Here is a 15,533-nt window from a genome sequence, read left to right as displayed (position 1 = left end):
GGGAGGCTGAGGCAGGAGAATGAATCACTTGAAAACCCGGGAGGCGGAGGTTGTAGTGAGCCGAGATCGTGCCATTGTACTCCAGCCTGGGCAACATGAGCGAAACTTCATCTCAAAACAAACAAACAAACAAACAAAAATCACCTGGATAACTGCCTCCATTCCTTTTTGAAGTTCTTAATATTATTAACATACAGCTGGCTTTGTTTTTCATTATCCCATTTTGCGGAGGATTGTGATTTTAAGGGTGTCACCTCAAACAGCAGGGTAAGTTGCACTTTAAGTGATGTAAAATATTAAGAAGCTAAAAACCTTAAAAAATGTTTTGTTCTCTGCCGGGCGTCATGGCTCATGCCTGTAATTCCAGCACTTTGGGAGGCTGGGGTGGGCGGATCACTTGAAGTCGTGAGTTCGAGATCAGCCTGGCCAACAAATAAAAAATTAGCTGGGCCTTGTGGTGTGCGCCTGTAATCACAGCTACTAGGGAGGCTGAGGTAGGAGAATCGCTTGAACCCGGGAGGCAGAGGTTGCAGTGAGCCAAGATCTCGCCATTGCACTCCAGCCTGGGCAACAAGAGCGGAACTCAGTCTCAAAAAAAAAAAAAAAAAAAAATTAGCTGGGCATGGTGGTGTGCTCCTGTAGTCCCAGCTATTGGGGAGGCAAAAAAAAAAAAAAAGCAAAGAAAAGCAAAGAAAAAAATACTAAATATACATCAAAGTGGAGTACTTTCTCTTGGGTAGTGAGGCACAGGTGATTCTTATTTTATTTTTATTATTTATATTTCTGTATTTCTCTAGATTTCCACAATGAACACGTGATTTTAAAACCATATTTTTCTTTTTAAGTGAGAGTGCTAAGTTGGAGAACCATTTGGCTTATCGGAATTCAGGTCTGCATTTCAATTCTGCGTATCCAAAAGCTCCATTTTATTAGTTCGTCCAGAATACATCGCTCTGTAAACCAAGAGAATCGGAGACAGGTCTCAATCAATTTAGAAAGTTTATTTTGCCAAGGTTAAGGACACACCCATGACACAGCCTCAAGAGGTTCTGACGACATGTGCCTAAGGTTGTGTGGCACAGCTTGGTTTTATACATTTTAGGGAGACATGAGACATCAATCAATATGTGTAAGATGTACATTGGTCCCATCCAGAAAGGCGGGACAACAAGTGGGGGTTGGGGGGCTCGGGGGTGTTCCAGGTCATAGGTAGATAAAAGACCAATGGTTGCATTCTCGAGTTTCTGATTAGCCTTTCACTGAATACACTATTTACAGGAATAGTCACTTATGCCTTAGTCTGGCTTAGGGAAACAAAAGGGCAATCAGATATGCATTTATCTCATATGAGCAGAGGGATGACTTTTTTAATCTCTATCTGTCCTTTGTCCACAAGGAATTTCTTTGTGGTCAAATTGTCAGGGAGGTATATAGCTTTTTTATCTTAGTAGCTATCTTTTTTAGGAGTAGAATGGGAGGCAGGTTTGCCCTAAGCAGTTTCCAGCTTGACTTTCCCTTTGGCTTAGTCATTTTTGGGGTCCTGAGGTTACAGGGGTTTGAACCACAGCACCTCCATGTTGAAAAGAGGGTGGGTAAGGCCGGGCACGGTGGCCCGTGCCTGTAATCCCAGCACTTTGGGAGGCCAAGGCGGGTGGATCACCTGAGGTCGGGAGTTTGAGACCAGCCTGATCAGCATGGAGAAACCCCGTCTCTACTAAAAATACAAAATTAGCTGGGCATGGTGGCACATGCCTGTGATCCCAGCTACTTGGGAGGCTGAGGCAGAAGAATCGCTTGAACCTGGGAGGCGGAGGTTTTAGTGAGCCAAGATCGCACCATTGCACTCCAGCCTGGGCAACGAGCAAAACTCCATCTCAAAAAAAAAAGAGGGTGGGTAAAATGAGGCTGAGACTCACTGGGCTGCATTCCCAGACAGTTAAGGCATTGTAAGTCACAAGATGAGATAGGAGGTCGGCACCAGATACAGGTCATAGGCCGGGCACGGTGGCTCACGCCTGTAATCCTAGCACTTTGAGAGGCCAAGGCAGGTGGATCACGAGGTCAGGAGTTCGAGACCAGCCTGACCAACATGGTGAAACCCTGTCTCTACTAAAAATACAAAAATTAGCCAGGTGTGGTGGCACGCGCCTGTAGTCCCAGCTGCTCAGAGGCTGAGGCAGGAGAATTGCTCCTGCCTTGAACCTGGGAGGTGGAGGTTGCAGTGAGCTGAGATTGCACCACTGCACTCCAGCCTGGGCGAGAGTGAGACTCTGTCTCAAAAAAAAAAAAAAAACAGACATAGGTCATAAAGACCTTGCTGGTGAAACAGGTTGCAGTAGCCTCCCAAAACCCACCAAAACCGAGATGGCGATGAGAGTGACCTCTGGTTGTCCTCACTGCTACACTCCCACCAGCACCATGACGGTTTACAAATGCCATGGCAGTGTCAGGCGGTTACCCTATATGGTCTAAAAAGGGGAGGCATGAATAATCCACCCCTTGTTTAGCATATAATGAAGAAATAACCAGAAAAATGGGCAATCAGCAGCCCTCTGGGCTGCTCTGCCTATGGAGTAGCCATTCTTTATTCCTTTACCTAATAAACTTGCTTTCATTTTATGGACTCGCCTTGAATTCTTTCTTGTGTGAGGTTCAAGAACCCTCTCTTGTGGTCTGGATTGGGACCCCGGTAACACCGAGATTTTTCTTTCTTTCACAGGACTTAAGTAACTAAAATAATCTCAGAAAAGAAAGCTAGGGTATTAAACAGGTGAAATAAGTGCTGAGAACATTCTATAGTAGTGGATAAGTCCTCTTGGAAGAATACATGAATAGACATTTCTTAGTGAAATAGAACAAATCCACAGAGCTGTCTTTTCTAGACAGGTCCATGTTTCAGTTCAAATCCTGACACTTAATAACTCTTGATAGCTCTTTGTTTCCACCTTTCCTATAAAACTCTTTCCGTATATCATCCCTATATCATGAGTATAGAAGATTAAGTTAAAAAGTGTTGGATTTGCAGTCATTTCAAAGTATAGAAAGTCAGCAGGTGGAGCATTCTAAAAAACTACAGCTATCCAGCCTTGGGAAAGAATCTGGGACCTGGGAAGTGACAGTTTTAGAGCCCTAACAGTATTAATAATGACATGTATAACAGCTTCAAAAACATTTTGATGTATTTTATCTTATTTGATCCTTTTAACCTGTGGGGTAAGTAGGACCTCTAGTCTTGCCTTGCTTTATAGGCCGGAGGTCCTCAAACTTTAGCTTGCATCAAAACGGCCTGGAAGGTTTGTTGCTGTGCCCCACACCCAATTTTCTGAGACTGTAGGTCTGAGGTGAGGCCTGAAAATTTGCATTTCTAACTTATTCCCAGGATGGTGGTCCAGGAACAGTTCTTGGCCATTTTTTAGTCTTTGTGAAGCTGGTTGGATTGTCTTAGTCATGAATTATAGTTCTGCATTGCCCTCAGAATAAAATCTAAATTAGTTGGAATGACACATTGATCCTGTATGCTGACGCCTATTTACCTCTCTAGCCATTCTGCAGAACTAGTAGTTCTTGACGGAAGCTGTATTCGTTTGCTAGGGCTACCATAATAAAAGTAAACAGATATTTATTTTCTCAGAGATCTTGAGGCTAGAAGTCTAAGATCAAGAGGCCAGCAGGGTTGGCTTCTTCCTAGACCTTGGCTTGTAGATGGCTGCTCTCTTGCTGTGTCCTCACATGGCCTTTCCCCTGTCTGCACACATCCTTAGTGTCCGTGTGTCCAAATTTCCTTTTATAAGTATGACACCAGTCAGACTGGATTAGGACCCACCCTAATGGCCTCATTTTTACTTAATAATGTCTTTTTTTTTTTTTTTTTTTTAAACAGAGTCTTGCTCTGTCACCCAGGCTAGAGTGCAGTGGCACAATCTCGGCTCACTGCAACCTCTGCCTCCCAAGTTCAAGCAATTCTCCTGCCTCAGCCTCCTGAGTAGCTGGGATTATAGGCATCTGCCACTGCGCCCAGCTAATTTTTGTATTTCCAGTAGAGACAGGGTTTCACCATGTTGGCAAGGCTGGTCTCCAACTCCTGATCTTGTGATCCACCTGCCTTGGCCTCCCAAAGTGCTGGGATTACAGGCGTGAGCCACTGCACCTAGCGTACTTAATCAGGTCTTAACGATCATTGTGAGGTACTAGGAGTGAGGGCTTCAAATTATGAATGTTGGGGAGATGAAATTCAGCCCATAAACTGGGTGCGGTGGCTCACGCCTGTAATCCCAGCACTTTGGGAGGCCGTCGCAGGTGGATCATGAGGTCAGGAGTTCGAGACCAGCCTGGCCAACATGGTGAAACCTTGTCTCTACTAAAGATACCAAAAAAAAAAAAAAAAAAAAATTAGCTGGGTGTAGTGGGGTGCGCTTGTAATCCCAGCTACTTGGGAGGCTGAATCGCTTGAACCTGGGAGGCGGAGGTTGCCATTGCACTCCAGCTTGGGCTACAGGGTGAGACTCCATCTCAAAAAAAAAAAAAAAAAAAAAAATTCAGCCCATAACAGAAGCCATTTCTTCCCTCTGGCATCATTTGCATATACTGCATATATCTTAGCTTGGACCAATCATGTTAACTCATTTGGACAAAACCATATTTTTGTGATGTAGATGGAGAGGTTGTATCACCTTGTTATAGCCTCATCCAACCCAATGTGGAGTTAATGTCCACTGTTTTAGCACCCCCATACCACTCTGTTCATGCTACTTTCATGGTTCTTACCAAGTAACATGAACTTACCCCAACACATTATGGCATTTGGTGGCTTAACATATCTGTCTCCTGATGCTCAAAAAAACCCATTTTTACTCAGTGTATCCTCATCCTTAGTGCTTAGCACAGTATCAGGCTCATCAGAGTTGGCAGTCCATAAATACCCATTGAAATGGATGATCTAATTTTAATCCAAACAGGAGACGGAAGAACAAACCACACCATGTGCAAATATAATTTCCAGGTATACTGCTACATTAGGTTGAATCAAAAGAAATTAGTGTTTTCAAAATACTAAGCAGAAAACCTCAGGAATTTTACAAAACATATCAAAATCTAAAACTATTAATTTCTCATAGTCTTGCTATTCATTTTTTGTTCAACAAATATTTGACACTTACGTGTAGGGCACTATTTAGTACTAAGAGTTCTGGAGCTTGCAAATGTGAACGAGCAAGCTTTGCTCCCTGCTATTAAAGAGATTAATAGTCAAAAATGGTGACTAGTCATCACTCACATAATCGGTGAAAACATAAAAGGCGCCCAGTCCAACAGCTTTTCCCACATTCCTCCCCCGCACCCATCTCCAGAAGAAGTCTTGCTTGGTCACCCAGGCTCACTGCAACCTCCGCCTCCCGGGTTCAATCAATTCTTCTGCCTCAGCCTCCGGAGTAGCTGGGATTACAGGTGCACCCCACCAAGCCCAGCTAATTTTTGTATTTTCAATTCTTCTGCCTCAGCCTCCGGAGTAGCTGGGATTACAGGTGCACCCCACCAAGCCCAGCTAATTTTTGTATTTTCAATTCTTCTGCCTCAGCCTCCGGAGTAGCTGGGATTACAGGTGCACCCCACCAAGCCCAGCTAATTTTTGTATTTTCAGTAGAAACGGGGTTTCACCATGTTGGCCAGGCTGGTCTTGAACTCCTGACCTTGTGATCCACCCACTTTGGCCTTCCAAAGTGCTGGGAATAGAGGTGTGAGCCACCGAGCCTGGCGGTTACACATTCTTTCAACTGTTTGTTTCCACCTTTATTATAAAGTATTTATAAAGAGGGATCCAGAGTCACTCACCTGGTTCAGACTCTTGGGTGACCCTTGGCAGGTCGCTAACCCTGTGAGCCACAGCCACATTTGTAAAAGTGGAATAACAGTCACACATCATGAGGTTGTTCACAGTGTTGGCACACAGTAAGGGCTAAGACACTTGATTAGCATAATATTCAAAATTAGAAATTGTCCACTATTGTACTCTCTTTCAAAAGGCAAACAGCCTAAAACTGTTTGGAAAAAACAGCTTGTACAGTATATTGTACACTTCCTGTGATAGACTAGTGGACTGATACACCCACTAATGCACAGCAGTAATAGTCCACCTCTTTACACATTATGCATGTTAAGTGACAAAAAAACTCACTTTAAAAGGCCAAATGATAAAAACATCAGCCTTGAGGCTCTTCGATATAGAGTAAATCATATCTTCCTGCAAACCAAGGACTAGTATCATACCTGAAAGAGGAAAACTTAATTCTAACATTCAAGAAAATTGGCGGCAGGAATACACCTCCGCGTCTAGGAGTCGGTAGTTTAAAATACAAGAGAAAAAAAAAGAAAAGAGCTTGACCCCGACGTGATTCGAACACGCAGCCTTCTGATCTGGAGTCAGACGCGCTACCGTTGCGCCACGAGGTCCTGCTGGGCTGTGGCTCGCGCAGTTTCTTAGGACACCAGTAAATGGCGTTTCTTCCAGGGGTACCCGTCTTTTTCTTCCATTTACTCTCTGCCCCTCCACCCAGTATCTGTCGGACCAGGGGTACCCGTCTTTCTCTTCCATTTACTCTCTGCCCCTCCACCCAGTATCTGTCGGACCAGGAGACCGACTCCTTTAGCGTCCAAACTTTCCTGACTGCTAGTCCTCTAACCAAGGCTGGGACGTAAACAGCGGAAGCGGGAGAACGGGGTTTCCCGTTTAGTCCGGTCTCCAGGATCAAAGGAAATTGGCCCTTCCTTTTCTTTACCAAATGATTTCCGTTCTTACCCGCCCTGCCCCCGCCCCGTTAGGCGCGAGACTCCGCCCTCTCTCCCCTCCCCCAACAGGTTCCGCGCGCTGAGTTCGCGACCTCGAGTTGTAATCTGGCGGGGCGCCACTAAGCCGGCGCAGGCCTTCGCAAGATGGCGGCTGGAGGCAAGAGCAGAAGCCTTCAGAGCGTTTTCTTTTTCCCTTTCCTCCCTTCCTGCAAACAAAGTAAGGCATTTTCTCTCAGGGGAGGCTTTCACTTCATGGTGGGCATTAAGCTTAAAAGTCACCATTTTGAAGACAGGGTTGTGTACTTAAGGGAGCTGGTTTAGCACATTATGTTTAATAGGAGTGTCCTGTCATTGAATGATACAGAAAATAATAACTGTCGCCGAAAAACGTCTCTTCACATCTCCCCGTCGGGGAATTGAACCCCGGTCTCCCGCGTGACAGGCGGGGATACTAACCACTATACTAACGAGGAGTCGTTAGCCTCGTTTTTTCTCAGACAGCTCTTCAAGGAGCAGTAAGATCCTTCCAGCGCTCCGTCACTTTCCGCCTGCCCCTGGGAAGTACGACAGTCCTGTCTCTTGGAGCCGCTGCTTAGGCTTATTGTCCTCTCTGGGCGCTTTGTATTCTTGATATTGGTGGGAAGAATAAAAGGTGTGGAATATGTGAAGCAAACGCGCTTCCCATGTTAGTGCTAGAGAAGTGTGTGAAAATAGTTTTTCCCAGGCTCTTGACGCTTTGTAAATGATTTAGGTTGCCGGCCTGAGGTTGTTTTCTTTTTTTAACTGACCACTGGTATGTGACTTGCGGCAGAGCCTTCCCCTTACAAATTTATACTTTCACTCTGAAGTTCAAGTCCAAGGATAGCATATGGCTGCCAGATGTCTGGGACAGTTAGGGTTGCCACGGTCTCGTGCCTCTTCAAACAATTCATAAGTCTTTTATTTTGAGACGGAGTCTCGCTCTGTCCCCTAGGCTGGAGTGCAGTGTTGCGATCTCGGCTCACTACAACCTCCACCTCTAAGGCTCAAGTGATTCTCCCGCCTCAGCCTCTCGAGTAGCTGGGATTACAGGCGCGCACCACCATGCCTGGCTAATTTTTGTATTTTACTAGAGACGGGGGGTGGGGGGGGAGGGGGGCGGGGGGGTTCACCATTTTGGCCAGACTGGTCTCGAACTCGTGACCTCTAGTGATCCACCTGCCTCGGCCTCCCAAAGTGCTGGGATTTACAGGCGTGAGCCACCGCACCCGGCCAATTCACACACTTTTGTAACACAAAAGCGCCCAGTGAAATGACCAGCTGCGGGCAAATGATATTTTATCAAAATTTTATCAGCCGACTTCTGTTTCGCTCTCTGTAGGCGGCTACAGTTTACCTGGAAGTGACAAACGTAAGTATGTAAATGGCTAAATAATAATGCGTTTAAATAATTCAAAACCAGGATGTGCCACTGATAAAACATATGGGTTAGGAAAGTGCACTAATCGGATAATTTGATAATTGTGTCATCCTAAACCCGTTCATAGACAGGATCAACCCTCTTCCCAGGGATACTAAGAGAGCCTTATATGTAAACTTTTTTTTTGAGACGGAGTTTCACTCTTGTCGCCCAGGCTGGAGTGCAGTGGTGCGATCTTGGCTCACTGCCACCTCCGTTCCCCGGGTTCAAGCGATTCTCCTGTCTCAGCCTCCCGAGTAGCTGGGATTACAGGTGCCCGCCAACACGCCTGGCCAATTTGTATTTCTAGTAGAGATGGTAATTCACCATGTTGGTCAGGCTGGTCTCGAACTCCCGACCTAAGGTGATCCACCCACCTTGGCCTCCCAAAGTGCTGGGATTACAGGCGTGAGCCACCGCGCCCGGCTATAAACTTTTGACTTTTCTCTAAAGGAGTGTGTTTATAGGCACAGATAAACTGACATGATTGAAAGCGTTTCATCATAGAACTTAAACTTATGTGTCTCGTCTCCGACCCAACCAATCAGGACTCCCAACTCACTGACCCCTACCCAACAAATTATCCTTAAAGATAATAAAAATAACAACAACAGCAACAACAACAATAAAAACCCCACATATGTGTCTTAAGGAATCCCTTGTTTCTAGTGTGCTATGAATTAATGTATTATCCATCATAAATTATAAGGTATTTCTCATCTGATGGAAGAGATAATTTTTTTAATGCAAATATTAAACAAATGGCAGTTTCTGAGGCTTGTTTTGGCTTTTCTTTCTTTCTTTTTTGCTCTCATTATTATTATTTGAGACAGAGTCTTGCTCTGTCGCCCAGGCAGGAGTGCAGTGGCGCGCTCTCGGCTCACTGCAACCTCCGCCTTCTGAGTTCGAGCGACTCCTCTGCCTCAGCCTCCCGAGTAGCTGGAACTACAGGCGCACGCCACCACTCCCTTTTGTATTTTTAGTAGAGAGGGGGGGTTTCATCATGTTAGTCAGGCTGGTCTCAGACTCCTGACCTTAAGTGATCCACTCGCCTCGGCCTCAAGCGGCAGCGCTCAGCCCTTTTTCGCTCTCTCTCTTTTCTTTTTTTGAGACGCAGTTTCGCTCTTGTTGCCCAGGTTGGAGTACAATGGCACAATCTTGGCCCACTGCAACCTCCGCCTCCCGAGTTCAAGCGATTCTCTTGCCTCAGTCTCCCAAGTAGCTGGATTACAGGCATGCGCCACCACACCCAGCTAATTTTGTATTTCTAGTAGAGACGGGGTTTAACCATGTTGGTCAGGCTGGTCTAGAACTCCTGAACTCAGGTGATTCACCCGCCTCGGCCTCCCAAAGTGCTGGGATTACAGGTGTGAGCCACCGCGCGCGGCCCCTGTTTCACTCTTAACTACACCAAAAGCCTCAATACAAACTCTCAGTGTGCGGGAGCCTCCTTCCACTTTGACCCTCCAAAAACTTGCTAGGGCCAAAGGGCACTGTGATAGCTATGATGACGTCCTTTTCCTGGTAAAATCGAAGGGACTTCCCCAAGTCTCTCAGTTCGTAGAGCTATGGGGCAGTGAACCCAGTTCTCCTGAACCAACTGTTTGCCCCGTGTTCTGCACTCGGGAGAAGAAGCTTCATCTCTTCCTTTAGAAGAGACACCCTTTCCACTGAAGCTCTCGTAAAGTTATGCCAGTGCTCACACACGTGTTGTTACTGCTCCTTTTTCATCCCTGGTGAAAGTAAGAGGCAGCCTGAGTCAGCGAGATCAGGGAGCAGGGAATGCAGCACCTGCTGTCCATCTTCCGAAAATGGAAAGGAAAAGAGAGGGCAATTAACCTGAACAGGGTGAGGGAGCTCAGAGATTCCTCCCTGTCAGCACTGGGCAAAAATAAAGGTTAAAATCTGACTGGCAGTACAGAGGGCATGGAACTCTCTTTGGGAATAAATGGCATGATGGCAATGAGTGTTATTCAAAGTTTCAAATCCTGCTCTTCCTAAAGAACTACGCTGCATATCTCAGCTTGCTAAATGATTCACATTCATTTTATTTTCTCAACAGCCTGTTAGGTCAATGGGACAAGTGTTTTTATTCCTATTTGGGAATCTTCTGCAAGATCACACAGATAGGAGGTGGTAAAAGGCCAGGAATCACCCAAACTCTGATTGCAAAAACTGCAATTTTCACCCTGCCTGCACAGTTCCATATACATGTATATTAACAAATAAGTACATGCTATGGAGAGAAAAACTTTATAACTAGTATCAATATATGTGTCACCCTTGTTCCTATATCAATATTTGCTAATCTTTAATTACTTGGCAGACACTGTAGTTATTCATCAACTTATTGAAACTGCAATGTGCCAGACATTGTTTTAGATGCATGGGGAGGTTCTCATAAATACATCTTGTTCTTTTAGATCTTTTATCCTACAGAAGAAATACAGATAATAAACAATGAATACAATAAATGGATACATACATCATACATAAGTATGTTAGACAGTTATAAGAGCAGAAATAAAAATAGCAGAGTAAGGGGGTTTGGAGAGTAGCAAGTTAAATAGGTCAAAGTAAGCCTCATGAGAGCGAGTTTCGCTCTGTCACCCAGGCTGGAGGGCAGTGGTGAGAACTTGGCTCACTGCAACCTTGGCCTCCCGGGTTCAAGCGATCTTGTGCCACAGCCTTCTGAGTAGCTGTGCCACCACACCCAGCTAATTTTTGGTAGAGATGGGGTTTCACCATGTTGACCAGGCTAGTATCGAACTCCTGGCCTCAAGTAATCCACCTGCCTTGGTCTCTCAAAGTGCTGGGATTACAGGCATGAGCCACCGTGCCTGGGCAAAGGTATAATTTGAACATAGTTGAAGGAAGTAAGAGATGTAATCATGCAGCTTCTGGGAGGCCTGAGGGCCTTAGAGGTCATTGGAAAGACTTTGGCTTTCATAATTAGGGAAATGGGAACCCACTTCAGGGTTGTTGGATTTTTTAACGTTAAAAAAATTGATACATAATAATTATACATATTTATGGAGTGCACGTGATATTTTAATACATGCATATGATGTGTAATGATTAAATCAGGATATTCAGCATATCCATCACCTGCAACATTTACTATTTCTTTGTGCTGGGAATATTTCAAATCCTCTCGTAGCTATTTGGAAATATACAATAAATGATTGTTAACTGTAGTCACCCTACTGTGCTATTCAACCCTAGAACTTATTCTTTCTTTCTTTTTTTTTTTTTTTGAGTCGGAGTCTCGCTCTGTTGCCCAGGCTGCAGTGCAGTGGCTTGATCTCGGCTCAGTGCAACCTCCACCTCCCGGATTCAAGCAATTTTTCTGCCTCAGCTCCCACTAGTACCTGGGATTACAGGCACGCATCACCATGCTTGGCTAACTTTTGTATTTTTAGTAGAGATGGGGTTTCACCATGTTGGCCAGACTGGTCTCGAACTCCTGAACTCAGGTGATCCACTCGCCTCCACCTCCCAAAGTACTGAGATTGTAGGCATGAGCCACAGTGCCTGGCCTAGAATTTATTCTTTCTAGCTGATTGTATGTTTATACCCATTAACTAACCTGTCTTCATCTCCTTCACCTTGCCCTTTCCCAGACTCTGGTAAGTATCATTCCACTCTAACTTCGTGAGAACTGCAGGGTTTTGAACAGAGTAGTGATATGGTCAGATTTATGTTTTAAAGGGTCTTTGGCTGGGCAACATAGCAAGACCCCATCTCTACTAAAAATTAAAAAAATTAACTGGGTGTTGTGGTTCACACCTGTAGTCACAGCTACTTGGGGAGCTGAGGTGGAAGGATCACTTGAGCTCAGGAGTTCGAGGCTGCAGTGAGCTATGATCATACCTCTGCACTTAAACCTGGGCAACAGAGTGAGACTGTCTCAAGAAAAAAAAAGGATCTTTGGCTACTGGATTGAGAGTAGATTGTAGGAGGGCAAGAGCAGGAGCAAGAACTATGAAGTCTATTGCAATAATCCATATGGGAGATGTTGGTGGGTGGTTCAGGCTACAGTGAAAGTGATGGAGAAGGTGAGAGGCACCGATGTACTTTGTTTATTTTTTTGAGACAGGATCTCACTCTGTCACCCTGGCTGGAGTGTAGTGGTGCAATCAGGGCTCGCTGCAGCCTCAACCTCCTGGGCTGAAGAGATCCTCCCACCTCAGCCTCCTGAGTAGCTGAGACCACAGGCGCATGCCACCACGCCCAGCTAATTTTTGTGTTTCTGTAGAGACTGTTTCATAATGTTGCCCAAGCTGGTCTCAAACTTCTGGGCTCAAGGGGTCCTCCTACCTTGGCCTCCCAAAGTGCTAGAATTACAGGCCTGAGCCACTGTGCCTGGCCCCAAGTGCTATGTATTTTGAAGGTTGAGTCAATAGAATTTCTTGGTAGAGTAAATGTGAGATATGAGTTAAAAAGAGGAGTCAAGGATGCCTCCAGAATTTTTGGCCTGAGCAACTGGAAGGGTGGAGTTGCCATCACTGAGGTTGAGAAGACTAATGCACAACTCCAGAGGGCACCATTCATATTGGCAGTCATGTGAAGGGCATAACTGGGAAGAAGTTGTTAAAATAAAAACTTCAGCTGAATTAAATGTAAAGAAGTTTGACCAGGTGCAGTGGCTCACGCCTGTAATTCCAGCACTTTGGGAGGCCGAGGTAGGAGGATCACTTGAGGTCAGGAGTTTGAGACCAGCCTGGCCAACATGGTGAAACCCCATCTCTACTAAAAATACAAAAATTAGCCAGGCATAGTGGTGTGTGCTGGTAATCCCAGCTACTTGAGAGGCCGAGGCAGGAGAATCGCTTGAACCCGGGAGGTGGAGGTTGCAGTGAGCAGAGATCAAGCTCCAGCCTGGGCAACAGAGCAAGACTCCATCTTAATAAATAAATAAATAAATAAATAAATAAATGTAAAGTAGTTTATCTGAGCAATAAACTATTCGTGAATCAGGCAGCCCCCAGAATCACAGCAAATTCAGAGAGACTCCAGGGATGCCTGGTAGTCAGAACAAATTTACAGGCAAAAAAAGGGAAGTGAGGTACAGAAATTGGAAGTGAAGTACAGAAACAGCTGGTTTGGTTACAGGTTGGCGTTTGCCTTATTTGAACACAGTTTGAACACTCAGCAGTATATGAGTGGTTGAAGTATGGCTGCTGTGATTGGCCAAGACTCAGCTATTGTTAGAGTTGTATACTCCTAAATTAGGTTTTCAATCTTGTCTACCCATTAAGTTAGGTTACGGTTGTCCATAAGGACTCAAATATGGAAGTACGGAGTCGTTCTCTGGCCATATTTAGTTCACTTTAACAGAGGCAAGATGCCACCCATAGACTGTGCTGTGGATGGCACTCCTTGGAATTGTGCACTATGGCAGCCCTGCATGTGGAGTAATGACCCTGGTGGGAGCAGGGGGATGATCAACATTTCAGTTTTGGACGTGTTAAGGTTGAGACATGAAGTAGTCAGTTGAATATAATGGTTGAACACTCATTGTGTAGGTAAAACACAGTACTAGGTTCTGGAGATACAGTGATGAACAAAGACCCTGGTCTCAAGGAGCTTTTATTTCAGTGGAGGAGACACATAACACTAGTAAAAGAATAACAAAAATAAAAAAGTAAAATTACAGGCCAGGTGCAGTGGCTCACACCTGTAATCCTAGCACTTTGGAAGGCCGAGGTGGGCGGATTGCCTGAGCTCAGGAATTCGAGACCAGCCTGGGCAACATGGTGAAACCCCGTCTCTACCAAAATACAAAAAATTAGCTGGGCATGGTGGTGGGCACTCCCAGCTACTCGGGAGGCTGAGGCAGGAGAATTGCTTGAACCTGGGAGGAGGAGGTTGCAGTGAGCAGAGATCGTGCCACTGCATTCCAGTCTGGGCGACAGAGCAAGACTACGTTTCCAAAACACACAAACAAACCAAAAAAAGTAAAATTACAACTGTGACAGTTACTAAGATGATGGGGAAGAGCAAAGGAAAGAGCTTCTTAGGTAGATGGAACTGGATGTGCTAAGGTTGTAGGAACAGAGGAAATGTGGTGAGTAGAGGGTGTGAAAGAAGGCAGAAGTGACTAGAGAGGAGCAGAGAGGGTGAGCAGCATCGTGGGGAGATGAGGCTGAAAAGGCTGATGGGAGTAGAACAATGCAGGGCCTTCCAGGCTGTGTTGAGAACTTTTGGGGGAGTGCCTCTTCTTTCTTTTTCTTTCTTTCTTTCTTTCTTTCTTTCTTTCTTTCTTTCTTTCTTTCTTTCTTTCTTTCTTTCTTTCTTTCTTTCTTTCTTTCTTTCTTTCTTTCTTTTTCTCTCTCTCTCTCTCTCTATCTATCTATCTATCTATCTCCACTTACCTATTTACTATTTTTAGGGTTTATTGAGGTATAATTTATTAGGGTAAAATTTACTCTTTTTAAGGGTACTAGTCTATGAATTTTGACCATAATTAAGATGTAGGCTGGGCACAGTGGCTCGAACCTGCAATCCCAGTACTTTGGGAAGCTGAAGCAGGAGGATCATTTGAGTCTAGGAGTTTGAGACCAGCCTGGGCAATATGGTAAGACCCCCTCATCTTTACAAAAAATACAAAAATTACCCAGGTGTGGTGGCATGTGCCTGTGGTCTGAGCTACTCAAGAGGCTGAGGTGGGAGAATGGCTTAAGCCCGGGAGGCAGAGATTGCAGTGAGCTGAGATTGAGCCATTGCACTCTAGCCTAGGTGACAGAGCCAGACACTGTCTCCAAACAAACAAATAAACAAACATACATTTATCCTAAGATCCAGCAACACTGCTCGTGGATATTGACCTGAGAGAAATGAAGACATATGTCCACAAAAAACCCTGCACACTTATGTTTATAGTGGTTATATTTATAATAGTCAAAAACTGGAAACTACCCAAATTTTGGAAATTTGGGTTTAATAGATTATGGAAAATTACGAGAACTTGCTGTCTATAAACATTAAAATTGAAAGATGAATGTTTATGATTTGGGCCTGGAGGGCAAATTAGATGGATACATGTTTAGATTATTAAAGTGAGGGGTGGGGAAGATATTGGGGATGCTCATACTTCACTATTCCCCAGTCTTATTTATTTATTTATTTATTATTTTTTTGAGACGGAGTCTTACTCTTTGCCCAGACTGGAGTGCACTGGCTCCATATCGGCTCTGCATCCTCCACCTCCTGGGTTCAAGTGATTCTCCTGCCTCAGTCTCCTGAGTAGTTGGGAGTACAGGTGTGCACCACCACGACCGGCTAAGTTTTTTGTATTTTTGGTAGAGACGGG

At 44.9% G+C, this 15,533-nt stretch overlaps 1 long non-coding RNA gene and 1 other non-coding gene across 6 annotated transcripts in view; one reads left to right on the top strand and one right to left on the bottom strand.

Annotated features, from left to right (window-relative positions):
- Positions 1–4,441: 4,441 nt before the first annotated feature.
- The window catches only part of LOC103892113 (uncharacterized), a 148,698-nt gene continuing 137,606 nt past the window's right edge, over positions 4,442–15,533 (top strand). For 4 of the 5 annotated variants that reach the window (XR_008512089.1, XR_008512088.1, XR_008512087.1 and 1 more), the window contains exon 1: positions 4,442–6,997. This is a non-coding gene — a long non-coding RNA (uncharacterized LOC103892113). The remainder of the gene's footprint in view (positions 6,998–15,533) is intronic. The other variant, XR_008512091.2, reaches the window with a different exon arrangement.
- TRNAW-CCA (transfer RNA tryptophan (anticodon CCA)) lies at positions 6,373–6,444 on the bottom strand. Its single transcript has one exon. It is a non-coding gene; the product is annotated as a tRNA-Trp (tRNA).

The sequence above is a fragment of the Pongo abelii genome, chromosome 10 (genome assembly GCF_028885655.2).
Source record: "Pongo abelii isolate AG06213 chromosome 10, NHGRI_mPonAbe1-v2.0_pri, whole genome shotgun sequence".
Lineage (NCBI taxonomy): Eukaryota > Metazoa > Chordata > Mammalia > Primates > Hominidae > Pongo > Pongo abelii.
Note: the sequence above shows the minus strand (reverse complement) of the source record. Positions and strands in the feature narration are given on the sequence as shown.